This window comes from Sus scrofa, chromosome 14 (assembly GCF_054392235.1).
Source record: "Sus scrofa isolate SSC_HxYL_T2T_F1_AM1 chromosome 14, Sscrofa_HxYL_maternal_Yorkshire_Landrace_v2.0, whole genome shotgun sequence".
Lineage (NCBI taxonomy): Eukaryota > Metazoa > Chordata > Mammalia > Artiodactyla > Suidae > Sus > Sus scrofa.
Window position 1 is genome coordinate 104,757,790 of NC_139396.1, and position 20,414 is coordinate 104,778,203.

The following is a 20,414-nucleotide window of genomic DNA, read 5'->3' on the forward strand; positions in this document are numbered from 1 at the left end:
GACTTTTTTTTTTATTTCCCAGGACTTTAATTGGTTCTTTTTTTATACCAATCTGTCTGCCTTTTTTAAAAACAAAAAAAGTTTAGTTTTTAGTTGGATTATAAAAAGTCCCAAGCAAAAACTGTGACCAGTCACCTTCACCACAGTTTCTTGTCCTCTCTACAGCATGACTTAGGCACATCCCTTCTCTGTTGTCACTGTTCTTCTGTTAGCCATAGGCCGGCACATAAGTGTATATTATTCATGCCAATACTTTGGCAAAGGGGCTACAGGGAGTTGTCCATGGTCACCAAAAAACCTCACATATTTTGATAGCTTTTTTCCTTTTTCTCTCTTATTTTAGGAAGGATGCTTGGACCGTGCAAATTGAAACCATGAACATTCCAATCCATGAATCTGCTTATTCTAAGTTATGAAGTCTCAAACTGCTGCACACTCATTTTATCTATAGATATTGATATTATTAGATTCTAGATTATTTTGATTAAAATATTAAGACTAAGATTAGTCTTAGCTAGAAAAATCATAATTTGATAGGCAATGAAACACATTTACTAAAGTTATTTTGTCAGATTTCTTAATTACAAGAGTATTATTGGAAGTACATCAGCAAAATTAATAAAGGACTTTGCATCTTAATGATTTCTAAAACTATCAACTACTTCCAAAACTAATCTTGCATTATTTTCAAATAATTCAGAAATAGTTGAGATTGCTTGTGAAAACCATAGCTTGGGTGATAGTTTCAACAAAATTTAAGTTCTGTAATTCATTTAGACCTAATGATTTGTTCCTTCCTGATGTCCTCCTACTAATTAACATTCAGGCTTTATGGCCATGACACACCTTTCACTCACATGTGAAGAAAGCCTATACATTTTATGTTGCAGTTTTCTTTCTATTCTTGGCCCAGTTCACCTTCTAGAAGTGTAAAATCATCACAAACTATCCCAGGTGCTGACCACAAGAAAAGGTAACTGCAGCAGACAAATACCCAAACTCTGCTAAATCCCTTGAGCTGCCTTTTACCTTTTCTGTGACCCTCTCCCTGGGCTTCTGGGCACTTTTTCTTCTGGAGCCAGTGCTTGGGACTTCTTTGGAGACCTCCCTGCAGGTTCTGGTAGCTGCCTTACCTATAGGCATGGAGATAGGAAAGTGCTGGGAGTTTACACCAGAGACTGACAGGTGCAGGCATGTGAAAGACCAGTTGCCTTGCTTCAGGGTAGGCACAACTCTTAGATACATTTTACATGACGGAAGGCTGAAACTCTGCCTGAAACTGTACCCTAGTCTTGTGGATTTTTGTTTCCTTGCTGTTCCCCCCAACCCTGTGTGAGGTCTCCCTGGAGTACATCCTGAACAAATCACTTGCTCATCATCGCTATCTCAGAATGGGCTTCAGGGCACCAGATCTGTATCAGTAACCCTCCTGAGTGAAAATCAGGTAATGATCATTTCTCTTCACATTTAGGAAATCTGACTTGTAAGGAGAAGGGTGAATATTTTCAAATTTTTATTGCCCATGATAAAAATTCAATCAGGTGAAACTTGGCATGACTCTGCTGGACATGATTTGGCAAGATGGTCCTTTGATTGCCACAGAGCTGGTCTGCTCAGAAATGAACACTATACAGAGTGAGCTGGAAGGCAAGGCATCCAGAGAGAGCTCAAATTCATCTACATCTAGGCTGTGGAGGTGATGAGTTTTCTGTGAGAACTTTGAACCAGGATGGAGGAATCTTTGCTTGGACACTTTTGCCATTTCTTATCTATGGTGACTTATTCTATTTTGTTTCACTAATTTTTTTGTTCTTTTCAAAAATGGATGTTATTCTTACTTTATCTCTTCGAAGATCTTAAATATACCAATTGTAAAGTCAACATGTGATTGTTTTAAGTTTTTGCGTTTTGTTGAAAGTGAATGCATCCCCTTAATGTTGATTTTGCTGGCCATCCTTCTAAGTATTCACTTTCTTCTCTATGAGCTGGAGTTCTAGTTTACTCTGGGCTCATACTGACTGAAGGTTTCTGTTTTCCCTCTCTCTGCACTCCCTTCTCCCTGCCCAGAAGTTCTGTGGTTGTCTCCATTTGGTCAAATGGAACATCAGATGTAACCCTGTCATCTTTCATGCTGATATCAGAACAATTGCACACCCATTGGTTGGTCCTGGGTCAACAGCTTTCTCTCCTCCCTCCCAGAACTGCTGCTGTTGCAACATCATCTGTTCCTTTGCCATGTGAGAGTATCTGTTTTGGTTATACTGTCCCTTTTGTGTGTGTGGAGGTGTGCATGCGTGTGCATATACAGGGGAGGGTGATGGTGCAGATAACTTGTTTCTTTAATTCACAGGTCTCCATATCAAGGTGAGCCATATGAAGACTAGGCATAGAAACTATTAAAGATATCTTGGTTTTGGGTCTGAAGCCATAACTAGATAGGTCTTTGGGACATACTTTTCCTTGGGTGCAGAGTATATTTTTTATGTAAAAGGGTGGAAGACCATGGAAGTTTATATAATTTGTTCATAGTATTTGTTGTCTTCTTCTTGGACCATTCTTTCAGAGCCCTTTTCTTGTGTTCTTCCATCCCATTTATACCAGGCTTGGACACGTGATTTTCAATGGCTAAAGGAACATTAGTAGAAGTCACATGCGCTACTTCCTGGCAGAAACTTTGAGAACCATTGCTGTTTCCAGTTCTGTGTTTTTTTCCATGCCAAATAACAGCATGTTCCTATTAGCAGTCTGGAACCTACAATGAAGAAGACACGTGGAACAATGCCACAGCCAGTCAACAACTAAAATGATAAATAAAATTTATTGTTGTGGGCCACAAAATTTAGGGATAGTTTGCTACCATGGCGTAACTTAATGAAAGCTGGCAGAAAAAGAAAATGAGACTCATATATGACAATATTAACTGCTAAGAGCAATGCAAGAAAGAACTCCTTTAACTGTACTCTTGCCAAACTTGCTGTCATTCCATTTGTTTCCATATTTAACATCTTAATAAACATACATAGTATTTTATCCAAGTAGTTTCCATTCCTATGACTATTAGAAAAGTCAGTTTTTCACATATTTGCATTTTAATTTGGGGAGTTTATTTTTTCTTGTGGACTATGTCAACCTCCTATTTTTTTATTTTATCATTTGCTTTTTCTCAGTGAATTTTAAGAATTTTTTTTAACATATTAAGGATATCTTTTCTTTACCATGGGCATTAAAAATAATTCTTCCTTGTTTGTTTTTAAATGCTGTATATGATGACTGTTGATATTCACAAGTTTAACCATTTCATGTAGCCAAAATGCATGTGCCTGGTAGTCCACAAAATATTTATTTAATGAACTGATGAATAGTTTATTTCTTTGCTTTTATGTATTTAAAATGTTCCCTCATACTGAAATGAGAAAATATTCCCCTATATATTCCCCTCATTTTGTTTTGTATGTTTTATATCAATCTCTGGATCAGGAGTTCCAAATCTTGTACACTATTCAGTAATATTTTGGAAGCTTTTAAAAAGTACAACTTCCATACTCTCTGAGGAGATGACTTGATATTCCACATTTTTAAAAATAGTCTTCCTTTCCTTTTCTCCAGGGTAGTCTGAAGCAGTTAGCCTGGAATTTGGAGATCACTATTAAGTATATTTTAATTTTAATGATGTCTGATTTACTTGTTTTTGTTTTTTTCTTTTTTTCCTTTTGTGACTTTGTTTGTGACTTTTTCCTTTTGTTTTTTGTTTTTGTTTTTTTCCCTTTTAGGCTTTCAATGTAGTATCCAAGAAACCTTTGCCTAAAACAAGGTCATGAAGATTTACTTTTATTTTTTTCTCCTAAGAGTTTTATAGTTTTAGCTATTACATCTGGGTCTATGATCCCCTTTGAATCAACTGGTGTAAGTTAGGGGTCCAACTTCATCCTTTTGCATGTGAGTATTCAATTATCCCAGCGAAAAATTATCCCTTTTTTGAAAAGACCTTTCTTCCTTTATTTGTCTTGGCACCTTTGTCAAAAATCAATTACCTATAAATGTGAGGGTTTTTCTAGGCTCCCAATTCTATTCCATTGGTCTATTGGTCTACACTTAATGCTAGCATTACATCCACTCAATATGTGCAGGCTTGTACTAAGTTTTAAAATCGGGAAGTTTTAGTCCTCCAATTTTGTTCTTTTTCATGATTTTGGCTCCTTTGAGTCCATATGAATTTTCACGTGAATTTAGAATCAGCTTTTCAATCTCTGCAGAAGCCACCTCTTGACATCTTCTCCTACCCCCTGATCATAATGCTCTCATTTCCCCTGGCCACAGGTACCTCCTGACATGTTTTTGTTAGCATGAATTACTTATAAAGTAGATGGTGAATTTTTCAGTGTATTTAGAGTAGAGTGGCTTTAAATTCGCTAGTGAAACAGACAACATAGAAATTTAATCTCTTGACTCAGTTCCCCTTCTATGAATGAAGGGTTGGGAAGTGTGTGGACTGACCAGTCAGAGATTTACCATTTGTCCCCATCTTTTCCCTCCAACAGTAGTTACAAGCTATGGGTTCTCCCTCCAACAGTAATTACAAGCTACAGGCTTTCCCTTGTTTTGTTTTGTTTCTCCGGGCTCATCACATTTGTGCTGATACCACTTGGACTAAATCTTTCCTCAGGTTCCTTAGGAGTTTTCGAGGCTATGATTCAGTGAAGGGAGAACATTCTGAGCAAGCCTTCTTTTTAAAGAATATATGGCATTTCTTCTGTAAGTCTTTTTCGATTATCGGGTCTACTTAGTTTTTTCCAGTGTTGCCTTGCTTGTATGCCTATGTGTTTGTGTCTCTGAAAATGCCTGTTAACTTAGGCTGCATCTGTGCCTCATGGATTTTTGTCACTTCATGCATCACAAGAGTAAAACAAGTGTAAAGAGATAATAGATGTTTTATATCCCCAGCATCGAATGCTGGTTTGCATTATTAAAACTAAGCTGTCTCTGAGTCAACACAGAAGTGTTAAATGTAAATGAGACTTGCCAATTCTGAGAAGGGAAGGGAAATCTGATTAAAATATGTTGGAAGTCACTTTTATCAGGCTCTAAGCACATCTCTTTATGCTCCTGATGGGTAAAAGGGCTTTGGACCACAGAATGTGGCCTCTAACCACTCTGAAGAATTTCTCTAGCTATGGACCTCTTGACTGTTTGTCACTTGTAACATGTGTAAGAGCAAAGGTAGGATCAGTACCTGGTATCTAACAGGAGCTTTATAAATATTTATTATATTAAATAAATGGATGATTAATTCTGTGATTAAATCTTACAGTACTCCAAGTACTTGTGCCATGCACATTTCACTTAATTTGTACTATAATCCTGTAAGCTTTTTTTTTTCTTTTTAGGGCTGCACCCATGGCACGTGTAAGTTCTCAGGATACGGGTTGAATCGGAGGTACAGATTCTTGCCTACGCCACAGCCACACCGGATCCGAGCCTTATCTGTAACCTACACCACAGCTCACAGCCACACCAGACCCTTAACCCTCTTAGTGGGTCCAGGGATCAAACCCGAATCCTCCTGGAACCTAGTCAGGTTTGTTAATCGCTGAGCCACAAAGGAAACTCCTAATCCTGTAAGTTTTTCATTCATTGACTGATACTAATACTTGTCAGCTGGATAACACTGCCACATTCCATATTATTTGAAACTCATAGTATCCTATGATAGACTCCATTGGTTGTTTTAATTCTATTGAAGGATAGTTGACTTACAATGTTGTATTAGTTTCAGGTGTACGGCAAAGTGAATGGGCCATACATATCCATTTTATCCATTTTTTCCCTATATAGGTTATTACAAACTATTGCGTATATTTCCCTGAGATATACAATAGATTCCTGTTAATCATCTATTCTACACAGTAGTGTGCATATGCCTCCTTATGCCTCCCTCTCCCCCATGGTTTCCCCTATGGTAACTATAAGATTGCTTTTGAAATCTGTGAGTCTGTTTCTGTTCTATAAATGAGTTCCCCTGCATCATTTTTTAAATTTGATTTCACATTAGACACCACTGATTTTACCCCTATTTTTTTTCCAGATACACAATACAGAGACCCAGAAGATGTTTAATGCTTTAATTCAGTATTTTTCCAACTTTAGTGTAGCAAAAACCAGCTAAGGTTCCTATTAAAAGGAGAGCTTCTGATTCAGCAGATCTGGGTGGGCCTGAGAGCAGTAGGTTTAACAAGGTCCCAGATGATGCTGATGCTGCTGTTCTGCAAGTTGTACTTTGAGTAGCAAGGCTTTAAGTAGAACATTTTCTTTGCCTTCGTGAAGGTGAGGGGTTAAAAAAATAATATATGAGACAAAAAAAAAAAAACATTCTCTCCTTCTACCAAAAAAGAGCTAGAGGCTAAGCATCCTAAGAGCAAAGTATCTTCACAGATAACATTCAACTGAAATCCTGATGAATGAGCTTGATAAATCAGCCATTCTCTAAGTCTACAGGATATTACTGCATACAATACACTTAGACTAACAAAGTTAGAGGATTCACACTTCCAATTTCAAAACTTGCTGCAGAGCTAACTTTTCAAATCTAAAACCAAAGCTACAAATAGAAAAAAGTGAGAAGATCCTTGTGACTGTCTCAAGAAAAGGTTATTTTTGACCAATATAATGCAGGTTAATTTTTATAACATGCCTTGATATATTATTATGGAAAACAGGAACTTGAAAGGTGTAGTTAAGAGTAAAAACTGGAGTTCCTACTGTGGCACAATGGATTGGCAGTGTCTCTGGAGTGCTGGGACACAGGTTCAATTCCCGGCCCTGGCTTGGGAACTCCATAGGCCACAAGGAGGCCAAAAAAAAAAAAAAAAAAAAAAAAAAAAGAATTAGAATATATCCTTGTATTACTTGATGATTAAAAAGAAATAAGAAAATTTGAAAAGAGCAAAAAGTTGTTTGCATATTATACATAGAAACTGAAAACTAACATCAGTCTTGGGAAATTCCAATCACCTTCGTAGTCTGCCTAAGGAAGCAAGATTGTCCTAAAGCATGAAGGTAAAGGCTTGCTATTTACGACAGTGCTCTTAATCAGTTACTGGGGCTTTCTATGTGGGACTCAACAGACACTTATTACTGCTGCTACTTCTCCCAATCAGGGTTTCTCACCTACCCAGATCAGATAATTTCACATCTCTGCAGTGCCCCAGCCCCCTTGCCCTTGGATGTGTCTGGAGCTAGAGGCACACAGGGCTGAAGACGCAGCAGACCTAGGACCCAGAGCAGCTCTGAGGCGATGAATGATAGCTCTTCAGGTCTGCAATAAAAAATGGCCTCCAATAAAACTACATTGCCAAAAGTGGGAAAGAAACAGAATGGAAAAAGTAAAAAAGTTGAAGAGGCAGAGCCTGAGGAATTTGTTGTAGAAAAAGTACTGGACCGACATGTAGTGAATGGGAAAGTGGAATATTTCCTAAAGTGGAAGGGGTTTACAGATGCAGACAATAGTTGGGAACCTGAAGAAAATTTAGATTGTCCAGAGTTAATTGAAGCATTTCTTAATTCTCAAAAAGCTGGTAAAGAAAAAGATGGAATAAAAAGAAAGTCATTATCTAACAGTGAATCTGATGATAGTAAATCAAAAGAGATACTGCTGATAAACCAAGAGGTTGTGCCAGAGGTCTTGATCTGGAACGAATAATTGGTGCCACAGGTAACAGCGGAGAATTAATGTTTCTCGTGAATGGAAAGATTCAGATGAGGCAGACTTGGTGCTGGCAAAAGAGGCAAATATGACGAGTCCTCAAATTGTAACTGCTTTTTATGAAGACAGACTACCTTGGCATTCTTGCCCAGAAGGTGAAGCTCAATAATTGTTTGCATTGATTTTTATATATATTTATACATATATATAAAATCTGGGTCTCAATTTCTTTTGATTTATAAGTGTGAAGAAATATCTACATTCTAATGAAAATCGAGTTTGATATGTTCGTTTTGAAGTAGTATTCGGGAAGTTATTGGGGTTTTTTGTTTTTTTATCTGTAGCACTGGTCCCTTTGAACAAATAAAAGCTTTCTGTAGTTGCTTCTTTTAGCAGAAAAGAATATTTGATACCAGGGTATATTATTTCCTCTGCATTAGGGAACAGAAATGTTAAGGAAAATCTCCATAGTCATTGCTCAATTAGAATTTAGAATTTGCATTTAACTCATAAATGCCTAAGGACCATTCTGGGTTTCCCATGTGTGTATACATAAAATACATATGTATGTGGCTTGGGGTATTTTGTTGTTGTTTTGGGTTTTTTAAATACATTTACTAAAACAAAAACAGCATTTCACAACAATGCATAAGCACATGTTTCTGGGATCCCATAATTTTAAGCAATATAAGAAATCACTTCAAGTTAAATTGAAATTTTTGAAGTCTTAACATTTCAAGTTGAATAACTTTGTAATTCATTGGACAAGCTAAATATAATGTAAACAACTTAAATTGGACAATTTTTAAAGTAGCCGTATCAGAATCTACATCGATATCTACAGTCATGTAAATGTAGTTTTATATGCAAAATCCCTGAAAGGAAAACTTTATCACTACCAACAACCTCCCCACCCAAATGAAAAAACTAGAAAAATTCTATTGTGTTTTAATGAGCCAAGCAAGACTTAGTTAAATGGATATTTAAAGGTTCCTTCTGTTGAACTATTCCTTTACAAGAAGTTAAAATCCCTGTACTATATTGACTGAAATTCCATAATACATGGAATTTCTAAGACTTGTTCATGGACACCTAATCAGATAGAAATGTTGGCAATTGAGGATCTGTAGGAATAAATGGAGTAAAGAAATTTGATAATCTAAATTTGACCTGTAGGTTTTTTCTTTACCCCACCCATTCCTTACATGTAGGCTTAGTCTTCTCAGTATGTGGGTTACTGCTTCAGCAAAAGCCAGGAAAAACAACAACTTTGTAGTAATCAGAATGTTACTAAATTGTATATTGTACATTTATTGCAAATACTGTGGGGGACTGTGGTCAATATTTTCATATTAAAAAATTTCATATGTCCTTGTGTACTAAAGATCTTACTACTTTACAGAGACTTCACTTCTTGAAACATCTAGATGCTTTGGAATGTTAAGTGCAGAAGGCAGTGAGGAGATGCACACAGTGGATATCCCTAGCCCTAGGCTGGGAGATTGTAGCAGAAGGCAGAATACTAAGTGATAGCCATTGGACTACTGGGCTTTGCCTACTAGGCAAAGATTTTTAAAACTAAAGGCCATTTGTGTCTTTTCTCATAATATTTGCTAGAAATGCTTTGCAACTAGTGTTTTCCCAGGCATCAATGTTCTGGCTTATGGGTGTGTCCCTGAGTTAAGTAAAATGGGGGAGCCCTGAAAGGTAACTGGGATTGAAATACTGAGAAGAATTATTGGCTCAGAGAATTCAGAGTGAGGATAATCTTTAGAAAGCAAATTTGAATTTCTAATTTAAGATGGCGTATGAATCCTTTGAGTGAATTCTTCCTGAATCCTGGATTCTATTGAATGACTATTAGGATACAGGAAATCATCAAAAGGTGCTGCCCACCTACCAGAATGTTGGTGGATTTTTGCATGATAAGGTATAGCCAAGACCACATAGAGAAGAATCTGACTAATTTGTGAGATGCAGCATCAAAAATAAAGTCGGCCTGAGAATTAATGAATGAGACTTCTAGTAGAAACTCTAATATTAGAGAAAAACTAATATTAGAGTTTATACACACTGATTCTTTGAGTTATATTTTAAAAAATAAACACTATAAATTTGTTGATCTTGGGATTTAAAGGTATGGGAATAAAAGAGAAAGAAAGTGAGTAAATTTTCCACTCTCTGATGAAATCTTTCAAGCAGTTAACTTCCCAGGTTTCTCGCTAAATCCTTTGTAAGAAACATATTTTGGGATTTTGGAGGATTGTCTTGGTGTATGGTTTGTACACAATTAAGAATTCTAGGCTCTGCAACCACCAAGTTACAAGCTAAATTATATGACGGAAAGTTTTAAAACAATCTTATTTTAAATGGAGAAAATAGATATTTTTAAAGGACAGATAAAGGTTGATATAGGCCATTTTTTTTTCCTTTTCCAATTAAGTTTTGTGATATTTTGACAGGAGTAAGAGGGGTAAAAATGAAGGAAAGCTGTTGACATTCCCTCCTCTGCTTCTATAAAATTTACCACCGAAGTCCGAATGCTACAGTGCCATAGTGACCAACCATGCTTTGCTACAGAGTTCCTTGAAGGAGTCCAATACAATATGTCATCTTGAAACAGAGCGTCTTACCCAAAGGACAGAATATGTCATGATGAGCATAGAAACATCAAGTTAAAGTTGGGTATTTTTTAATTTTGTAAATATCCAAAATGTCAGGAGAAAAAAAGAAATGACGTACATACAGATTTCTTTATTATTCCTTAAATAAACCTCATCAATGTGTTTCTGGCCCCATTTCTTTGTATACACACTGAATTGTTTTATAAATGTTTTATAAATGTGCCTTAATTGTTTTATAAAGGACTGCAAGATGCTTTTGACAATGAAAATCTAAGTTGTGGCTTAGCAGATATAGACTAAAATATGGGAGCAATTAACTGCTTTATAACTGGGTCTCAGTTGGTTCCTTTGTAGAATGTAGATGACACTATGTAACTTCTTCAAGGGTTAGACACATAGTAAAGCTATAAAATGGATGTGAATTCAGGGGACTATCCGGCATGGGTACTCGTGCAATGGGCTGAATGTTTGTGTTCCCCTCCCTAATTCATATGTTGAAACCTAACCCTCAAGGTTATGATGTTAGGAGGTGGGGCCTTTGGGAGGTAATCTGGTCATGAGGGTGGAGACCTCATGAATGGGATTAGTGTCCTTACAAAGTTGGCCTAGAAAGCTGCCTTGCCCCTTCCCCTATATGAGGTTGTAGTGAAAAGATGGTTGTCTAGAAAGTGGGCTCTCTCCAGACACTGAATCTATTGGCTCTTTGATCTTCTGCTTACCAGCCACCAGAACTATGAGACAAGTTGTCTATAGCCAGCCAGTCTGTGATATTTTGTTATAGCAACCAGAATGGACTCCGACAACTGTGACAGATGACAGTTGGGGGAGATGGTATTCAAGTGTTTGGTAACTTTGAAGATCACAGTTGTGGCAGGGCATAGTGCTGACTCTATATGGTGTGACACAGACCATGGGCCCAAATTTCCTACAGCAGAATCTGAGGCAGTGCAGGATGACAAAGGAGTGTGACCATGGGTGTCTGCCATGAACCCTAGCCTCTGTCCCCCAGTATAGAATGGAGCCCTCCTCCACCCTTTTCCTTGGGTAGCAGGAGGTTTGGAGCGGAATGTGGGAAAGGAAGGGGGGGTGGGGGACACCTTGCACTTAAAAAATAGGAAGTTTCTTTTCAGAATTTCTCAACTTCTTTTCTTAAAACTTTGGCTGCAATACAGTTTTGTTTGCATATGAGCACTGTGTGTTGCTGTTTTATTGTATTTGTTCCTTTACTAAAATAAATTATATCTTTCGTAATATTTACTTACATAAACATTCATCAAATTTAGCATTAAATGCGAGTAGAACAAACAAAAGGAAAAAAAAAAGCCTTGGGATAATTTCCACGCTGGCTGCTGAGCTCTGCATGGATGAGACAGCTTCAGAAGGAGTGTGCTTGTCATCACCCTTGGTCTCCTCAGAGGTGAGGGTCCCATCTAGAGAAAGACACACCTACATGAGACCCTGGCCCCTGTTTTGTTTGGTTTCCCCCATTCCCTCTGGTACACTGCACTGGAGAAGTTGATCCCATGGCCCGTGATGTGCCTGAGTTTCTGCGTGATGACCTACACAAACCTGCTGAGACATCACCTCTTGTGTGTCCACTTAAACTGCTTCTGTTATCAATGTATTCAACAGAAGTTCCTCAAGGTGTATGGCATGTGGGAAATTTTTTCCCCTAATCTTGCATCCTGGAGCAGTTTCTCCAATTTTTTTTTTGGTGAGTTTGGTCCTAGCATTCATCTTGAGATGCAGAGGGAGTTGGAACATCACCATTTCTTTATGTCTCATGGGCTTATCTTTGTCTCATCATAATTTTGTGAGTTTTTTCCCCTTAATTGTACATATTGTATAACTCCCCTAATGGACTGTGAGATCTCTCTCTCTTTCTCTCTCTTTTTTTTTTTTTTTGGACTGTGAGATCTTGAAGGCAGAGGCCCAGTCTCATGCATAATCTGCCCCTTCAATAAAATCTATTGAAACACTTATAGGACTTATGCTGAAAACTGTAAAACCCACTTTTTATTTCACCCATTTTTTTCATTTTTTATTAATTTTCACTTCTTATTAATTTCTTCTATTGGCTTGCTTTGGGTTTATGTGCTTTTTTTTTTTTCTAGGTTCCTAAGGTGGGAGCTTAGATTATTGATTTGAGACTTCTTCTTAAATATATGTATTTAGGGCTGCAATGTTCCTTTAGCAGTGCTGTAGCTATGTCATACAAATTTATAGGCCATATTTTCATTTCCATTCAATCCAATGTGTTTTTAAAATTTCCCCTTGACCCATGGATTATTTAAAAGTGTGTTGTTTGTTTCAAAGTATTTGGAGACATTCCCTGGTGGTCTAGTGGTTAGGATTCAGTGCGCTCCCAAGTGTTGGGAGATTTTCCTGTTGTTATTCAGTTATTGACTTCTTGGAGTTGGAGAACCCATTGTATTTATAATTATTCCAAATTTGTTTTAGGTATGTTTTGTGGCCCAGAATATGGTCTATCTTGATGCATATTTTGTAAACACTTGAACATATGTGTATTCTGCTGTTTTGAGGTGTCGTGTTCTATAAATGCCAATTAGATCCTGTTGATTGATGGTGTTGTTGACTTCTATATCCTTGCTGATTTTCTGTCTACTTGTTCTATCCCTTGTGAAAGGAGTGTTGGACTCCAAGTATAATTATGGATTTGTTCTTTCTCCATTCAGTTCTATCAGTTTTTACTTCACATATTGCTTTGATGTTTGGTGGATATACATTAAGGATTGCTATGTCTTCTTGATGAATCGAAGCTTTTATCATAATATAATGTCCCTCTTTTTCTCTGTTCATTTTGTTTGCTCTGAAGTTTACCTAATCTGATATGAATATAGTCACACTATATTTCTTTTGAAAAACATTCACTTATTACATTTTTGCAATCCTTTTTCTTTCATCATATCTATCTCATGTTTGAAGTGAGTTTCTTGTAGATAACATATAGATGTATCATATTTTTAATATGCTCTGCCAATTATTACCTGGGATATGGAAGAATAACTAATGACAAGAAAATGTTCAAAATATACCACTAAATTTAAAAGAGCAAATGAAAATCTATATTTAGAATGACTCCCTTAAAAATATTTGAAATGGGGGCATTCCCTTGGTGGCTCAGCAGTTAAGGAACCTGACTAGGATCCATGAGGATGTGAGTTCAATCCCTGGCCTCGCTCAGTGGGTTAAGGATCTGGCATTGTCATGAGCTGTGGTGTAGGTCACAGACATAGCTCTGATTTGACCCCTAGGCTGAGAACCTCCATATGCTGCGGGTGTGGCCCTAAAAAGCAAAAGAAAGAAAGAAAGAAAGAAAGAAAGAAAGAAAGAAAGAAAGAAAGAAAGAAAGAAAGAAAGAAAGAGAGAAAGAAAGAAAGAAAGAAAGAAAGAAAAGAAAAAAAATATTTGAAATGGTACATATTGGAATCTTAGCTCCGCTAGTATCTAGCTATGTAATCTTTGGTCAAATACTTAAATTATTTATACTTCTGTTTTCTTATCTGTATTATGGGGGTGGTAATAGAATTTACTTCATATTTTTTGTGAAGAATTAATGAATTAATACACATCGAGATCTTAGAATAGTGTCTGGCACAGTATGTGATACATAGATTTTTTTTTTTTGTCTTTTGTCTTTTTTATGGCTGCACCTGTGGCATATGGAGATTCCCAGGCTAGGGGTCAAATCAGAGCTGTAGCCACCGGCCTACACCACAGCCACTGCAACTGGGATCCAAGCTGCCTCTGTGACCTACACCACAGCTCACAGCAACACCGGATCCTTAACCCAATGAGCGAGGCCAGGGATCGAAACCTCAACCTCATGGTTCCTAGTCAGATTCGTTTCCACTGCACCATGATGGGAACTCCATCGTCGATACATAAAGATCAATTATTATTACCACTGTTATCGAAAGTATTAAAAGTTATATATCAAGGGGTTGATGATAGATTATCTAGATGTAAGATTTTAAGATTTTTTTTATTTTTATTTCTAAACTTTTTCCAAACAATATTAATAAGAAAAATGCTTTAAATAAAACAGACATGCACATATATACCAAAATTTCAGAGAAAGATTTTTAAATGTTACAAAATTATGCATGTATATATGTATGTGTGCATGAATGTAGGAAAAATAAGGGAAAATAAGTAATTTATTAACACAAAGATAGATTCGGCAATCCTTATCAAGTTTTTTAGCCCCTCCTAGTTTTTTCAGATGAGTATTTGTGCATAGTTATATGAGTGAATATGCAGTGTATGCATATCAATCTTGTTTTTCTACAACATATTATACATAAGTTTTTAATGTTGTTACAAAGAATACATGTGGTATTTTACATTATAAAATAGTGATTTATGAAGTGAATGTAATATATATAGCACAAATCATATTATTAGACATGTTCAATGCTCTCAGAGGATTATTAAAATCAGTACTTTGTTAGGTGAAAACTGGTAACTTATTATTTACATTTCTTAGTTTCTTATGAGGTTGAACTTTCCCCCAACACATTAGTTTACAGGTTGTATTTTACCTTTTGTAAATCTCCTGTTGATGGCCATTTATCTTAATGTTTTTCTTATCGATTGGCCTACTCTCTCTGTTTAATAAGGGCATTTACCCTTGTCATATTTCTTCCAAACATTTTTTCAGTCTACTGTTTTCTTTATATTTAGCTGCTTTTGGTATAGAGAAGTTTTCAATTTTTCTGTAGTCAGATCTTCAATATTTTCCTTTGTCCTTTCTTATGTTATTGCTACATTTAGAAAAATGTCTTTTTAAAAGAGCTTTGAAAAATATATCACTCTGATTTTTTCTAGTTTTTTCATTGATTTTTTTTCTCAAAGAAAATATTTAACTCTTTATTTGAAGTCTATCTTGGTAAAATGAGAGAAGGTGGTGGCAAGTTTCTCAAATGAACAAAGGAAAATAAAGACTCAATGAGAACATGATGTAAAATGAATGAGGACAGAGTCTGCCTCCCCAGATCTTCCTAGGAGTGCTATTTGCTTTTCACTCTAGACTTACTGGCTCAAGTTCAGAGAACAATGCCTAGGTTGACAAAAGGATCATGCATGGTCCATGCTGTGAGAAATTGCTTAAAGACCATGAGACTGAACGGAAGTTGCTTAAAATGTTTGGATGCTTCTCAGCATGTTGTGTAGTAGTTAAGAAATCAAGCTTAGAGGACACAGGGACCTGGATTCATATTCCAGCCTGTCCACTTATGGGATTGATGGAGAGCCATAATAAGGCTCAATTTCTTTATCTGTTCAATGGGAATAATAACAGTGGCTTCTTCATGGTTATGTCTTTATGAAGACTCAATGAGAAAATGCAGGTAAGCTTTTAGGGAGATACATGGCTCATAGAAGTCACTTGATAGATATTGGTTGCCAATAGCATTAATTCTGGTTTTTACTCTTTTGTACAAGCCCAAAGAAGAAAGTAAGGACAAAGAATGACGAAATTTTGCCTATCTGAGGCAGGATATTCTGGGACTCTGGGTCTTCTCAGGAGATAGTGACTTTTATTGTGGAACATTTTCAGACAATTTTTGGAATAGGGCTGAGGCTTTCCGTGAATGGCTGACTAGGGATTTTCACAGCTCTTCCATGCTATTCTTCTGTGAGGTTGTCTTCACATGCAGTAGCATGGGAAAGACCGTTTCTTCCTGCCCCTGCATTCACTTGGCAAATTAGCTAAGGGATATAAATGAAATTAAGGCTTGGACCAGTCATTGCAGAGTAATGAATGCTAATTAGCTTGTCAACACTGAAGGTGTTTTTATTATTTTTTTTTTCTCTTTTTTTTTGTTGTTGTTGTTGTTGTTGCTATTTCTTGGGCCACTCCCGCGGCATATGGAGGTTCCCAGGCTAGGGGTTGAATCGGAGCTGTAGCCATCAGCCTACGCCAGAGCCACAGCAACGCGGGATCCGAGCCGCGTCTGCAACCTACACCACAGCTCATGGCAACGCCGGATCTTTAACCCACTGAGCAAGGGCAGGGACCGAACCCGCAATCTCATGGTTCCTAGTCGGATTCGTTAACCACTGCGCCACGACGGGAACTCCTGAAGGTGTTTTTAAAGAGAGGAAGATATGATGCAACCTAAACCTTGGGAGGAAGATGCAGAGTGGATTGCCTGGGAAACAAATTTGGGGGCAGAGAGATGTAAAATAGGTTATTCCATTGGTACAGGTGGAAAGCCTTGAAGATGGAGGGGAGAGAAGGTGGGGACTTCATTAGGTACAGGACAAAATAAAAAGGACACATGGCAGGATCTGACCACATTTTATTGGGAGGGGGGATGCGTATGTGTTGTCAAAGATGAACAAGCTAGATGCCAAAGTGGTGAAAGCAGATTTCATTAACTACTGATAGTAGGGGAAAGAGCTGAGTTCCATTCTATTTGTATAGAGATGACTGGATGTTTTAAAGGGAGAATGAGGAAGTAGGGAGACAAGCTGAGCTCAAGTAGAATAAAGGAAATAAAAAAAAATTACGAAAAGCCAGTGAGAGGGTTGATTGCTGTGAGCATCATTAGGACAGTGTTGGCTAGCTGGCAATTGTTTGGGTTAGGAATCTGTCCACAGAGACAGGGAGACAGAGAGGCCCTATCCTTCCTGATGATAGCATTTAAAAAGAGTGGCTTTCAGGTCCTTGAGAAAGACCCTCCTGGGTTGTGGGGGATACACACATGTATATCTTAAAGGGACAGAAGAAGTATTTACAATTGTAAGCTCCCCCCCTTTTTTTTAATAGTAAATTTTCTAAGAAAGGAGTAGAGGTCAGGGGCCTATGGTTAGGTGTTGGTTAGAATAAATGGCAAATTCTTTTAATAGCCTTGAGCTTTTTTGATGGGAACTCAAAGGAGGGAAGAATCTTAGTCTTCTCAGGGATGTGGCCTCCAGCTGGAGGAAGCCTTGCTAGATTGGTCTGGCCCCTTCATGCAGGAGTTTGGATGGAGTCACTCTGTAATGAGAGATCTTTTGTGGTTCTCAGCTTCTGCACAGGACCTGGGACACAGGACAGCACAGAGGGTGAAGAGTTGGAATGCTGGGTACCACTCCTAATTCTATAATTTATGAGCAGGAAAAACATTGCCTCCCTCATGTTGTGATGATCAGAAGGGATAATATATGTGAAAGGACTTGGAAAATTGAAATAATTATTTTTAGTACTGAAAATCATAATTGGAGAACTTGGATCTCTCTCGTGTTGTGAATTTATGTAGCAGCATAAATGGTCAGGTCCTTCAAGGGAGGGACTCTGAAGGCGAAACAGCCAGCCCTTCTTTATAATTCCCTTTGTAAAGTGATTACTTACAACTGACTGCATCAAGCTTGTTTCCTTGGTTTTTTTCCTTTTCTTTTCAAGACTTGCTTTCTCAGCTTAAGGCATTACAACCTTAAAATCCACTGCCAGCAGAGAAACTGCTTTAAAAAGAATGTTAAGTATGCTCAAAGGCTGACCAATATTTTTTTTAATTTTAAAAGCTTTTTTTTGGTATTAGTATACTACAAAAGCAAAAAATAGACTTTGATATTTCTCATTACTTTTTTGTCCTATATCCATGAGATATGTCACTTGGAAACATTCAATCCTCTGACAAAGGCTGTGACTTGATTACTCGCTTTATAGGACTAACGGAAATAGTCAAATAATGTACTAGTTTATGAATTTCAAAGCTTAATGAATGTAAAACACCTTCTGAATTTGGATGGAAATGCTAGTTGGAGCTTTACTTTTAATTTGTACTTAATCTGTGGTCCCCAGGGGGCCAGTTGTTAAAAGCTTTTTGAGAGGAATGCTCAGGATTAATCTCCTCTGTTTTTATAATGCCTTCATCCTTTCAAAGTGCTTTTCATGACTTCGTTTGATCTTTATAGCAAGTAAGAGAATTTGCTGGAGCATGGATGAACTTGTGTGCACGGATGAGGAAACAGAGGCCCAGGGATGTTGCCTGCATGTTAACAGCAGTGTCATGAATTACTGTGGCCCTGTCAAGAGGTGGTGGTTCTTGTATAGACCCAGCAGGGACGGGATACTGTAAATGTAGCACAAATGCATAGTTAAGTTTTACAGGCCCAGATGAATGTTTGGGGCTTAAAATGAGATTATTGCTTGATTTGTTAATATCCTGTTCAGGAAAGTAAACATTTTTGAAGGCTTTAGAACCTGGAATGGTCTCTTTCAAGGTTGGGTATGTTTCCTTTTTGGAATAGCTTTACTGAGGGATAATTTCTATACTACCATGATCTGCAAATTTAAAGTGCATAATTAAGTGGTTTTTAATATACTCCTGGATGTGCAAGACTATCACCATGGTCCATTTTAGTATATTTTCATCTCCTCAAAAAGAAACTCAATACCCTCTATATTCTTTTATCTATCACTTTCTTATTACTTCCCTATCCCTGCATTATAGCTAAACTACTTCCTGTCTCTATAGATTTCTCTATACTGAATGATATAAATATATGGACTTTTGTGATTGACTTCTTTAATTTGACATGTGTTTTCAAGGTTCATCTAAGTTATTGCATGCATCAGCATTTTTGTTCCTATTTATGGCTGAACTGTATTCCATTGTATAGGAAATCACACTTTGTTTCTCTATTCATCAGTTGGTAGATATCTGGGTTGTTTCCACTTTTTGGCTATTACAAAGAGTGCTGCTATAAATTTTTATGCACAAGTTTTTACGTGTACATATGTTCTCATTTCTACTGGATGAATACCTAGGGGAAGAAGTATAGGGTCATGTGATAACTTTCTGTTTAAGGAACCGCTAGACTGTTTTCTAAAGTGGCTAGCTCATTTTACATTCCCACTAGCAACGTATGAGGGCTCCCATTCTTCTACAGCTTCACAAGCACTCATTGTATGACATTTTGATTCTAGCCATCCTGGTGGATGTGAAGTAGTATTTCATTATGATTTTGATTTCTTTGATGACTGATGATATGAGCACCTTTTCATGTACTTAGCCATTTTTATATCTCCCTTGGAAAAATGTCTATTCTGATCCTTTAACAATTATTTAATTTATTTGTCTTACTATTGGATTGTAAGAGTTGTTTATATAATCTAGTTACAAGTCCCTTATCAGATTTATTATTATTATTATTACTTTTTTTTTTTTTTGTCTTTTGTCTTTTTAGGGCTGCACCCACGACATATGGAAGTTCCCAGGCTAGGGGTCTAATCAGAGCTCTTGCTGCCGGCCTATGCCACAGCCACAGCAATGCCAGATCCAAGCCGTGTCTGCGACCTACATCACACTTCCATGGCAATGCTGGATCCTCGACCCACTGAGCGAGGCCAGGGATCAAACCCGCAACCTCATGGTTCCTTGTTGGGTTTGTTTCCGCTGCGCCAAGATGGGAACTCCTCAGATATATTATTTACAGATAAAAATTATCTTGGTTAAGTTTTCACTTCTTGATGATGTACTTAAAACACAAATCTTTTAGATGTTGATGACATCTAGTTTATTTTCTTTTGCTTGTGCTTTGGATTTTATATCTAAGACTTTATTGCCAAATCCAAGGTGGTAAAGATTTACCCCTGTGTTTTCTTCTAAGAGTTTTAGGTCTTACCTAGGTCTTTGATACATTTTGAGTTAATTTTTGTATATGATTTGAGGTAAAAGTCCAATGCAATTATTATTTTTTGGCATATGGATATCTAGTTGTCCCAGTAATATTTACTGAAAAAGTGATTCTTTCCCCATTGCATGCCCTTAGAATTCTTGTTAAAAATCAGTTGACTGTAGATGTATGAGTTAATTTTTTGACTCATAATTCTATTTCTTTAATTTATATGTCTATCTTTATGCCAATACCACAATGTCTTTTTTTTTTTTTTTTTTTTTTTTTTTTTTGTCTTTTTGCCTTTTTAGGGCCACACCCGCAGCATATGGAGGTTCCCAGGCTAGGAGTCTAATTAGAGTTGCTGCTGCCGGCCTACGCCAGAGCCATAGCAGTGCCAGATCCGAGCCGCATCTGCAACCTACACCACTGCTCATGGCAACACTGGATCCTTAATCCATTGA

At 37.2% G+C, this 20,414-nt stretch overlaps 1 protein-coding gene and 1 pseudogene across 3 annotated transcripts in view; one reads left to right on the forward strand and one right to left on the reverse strand.

Moving 5' to 3' along the window:
• LOC146396914 (uncharacterized) overlaps positions 1-20,414 on the reverse strand; it is a 225,114-nt gene that overhangs the window by 62,366 nt on the left and 142,334 nt on the right. The window lies entirely within an intron of this gene.
• LOC100152023 (chromobox protein homolog 3 pseudogene) lies at positions 7,306-7,868 on the forward strand (annotated as a pseudogene).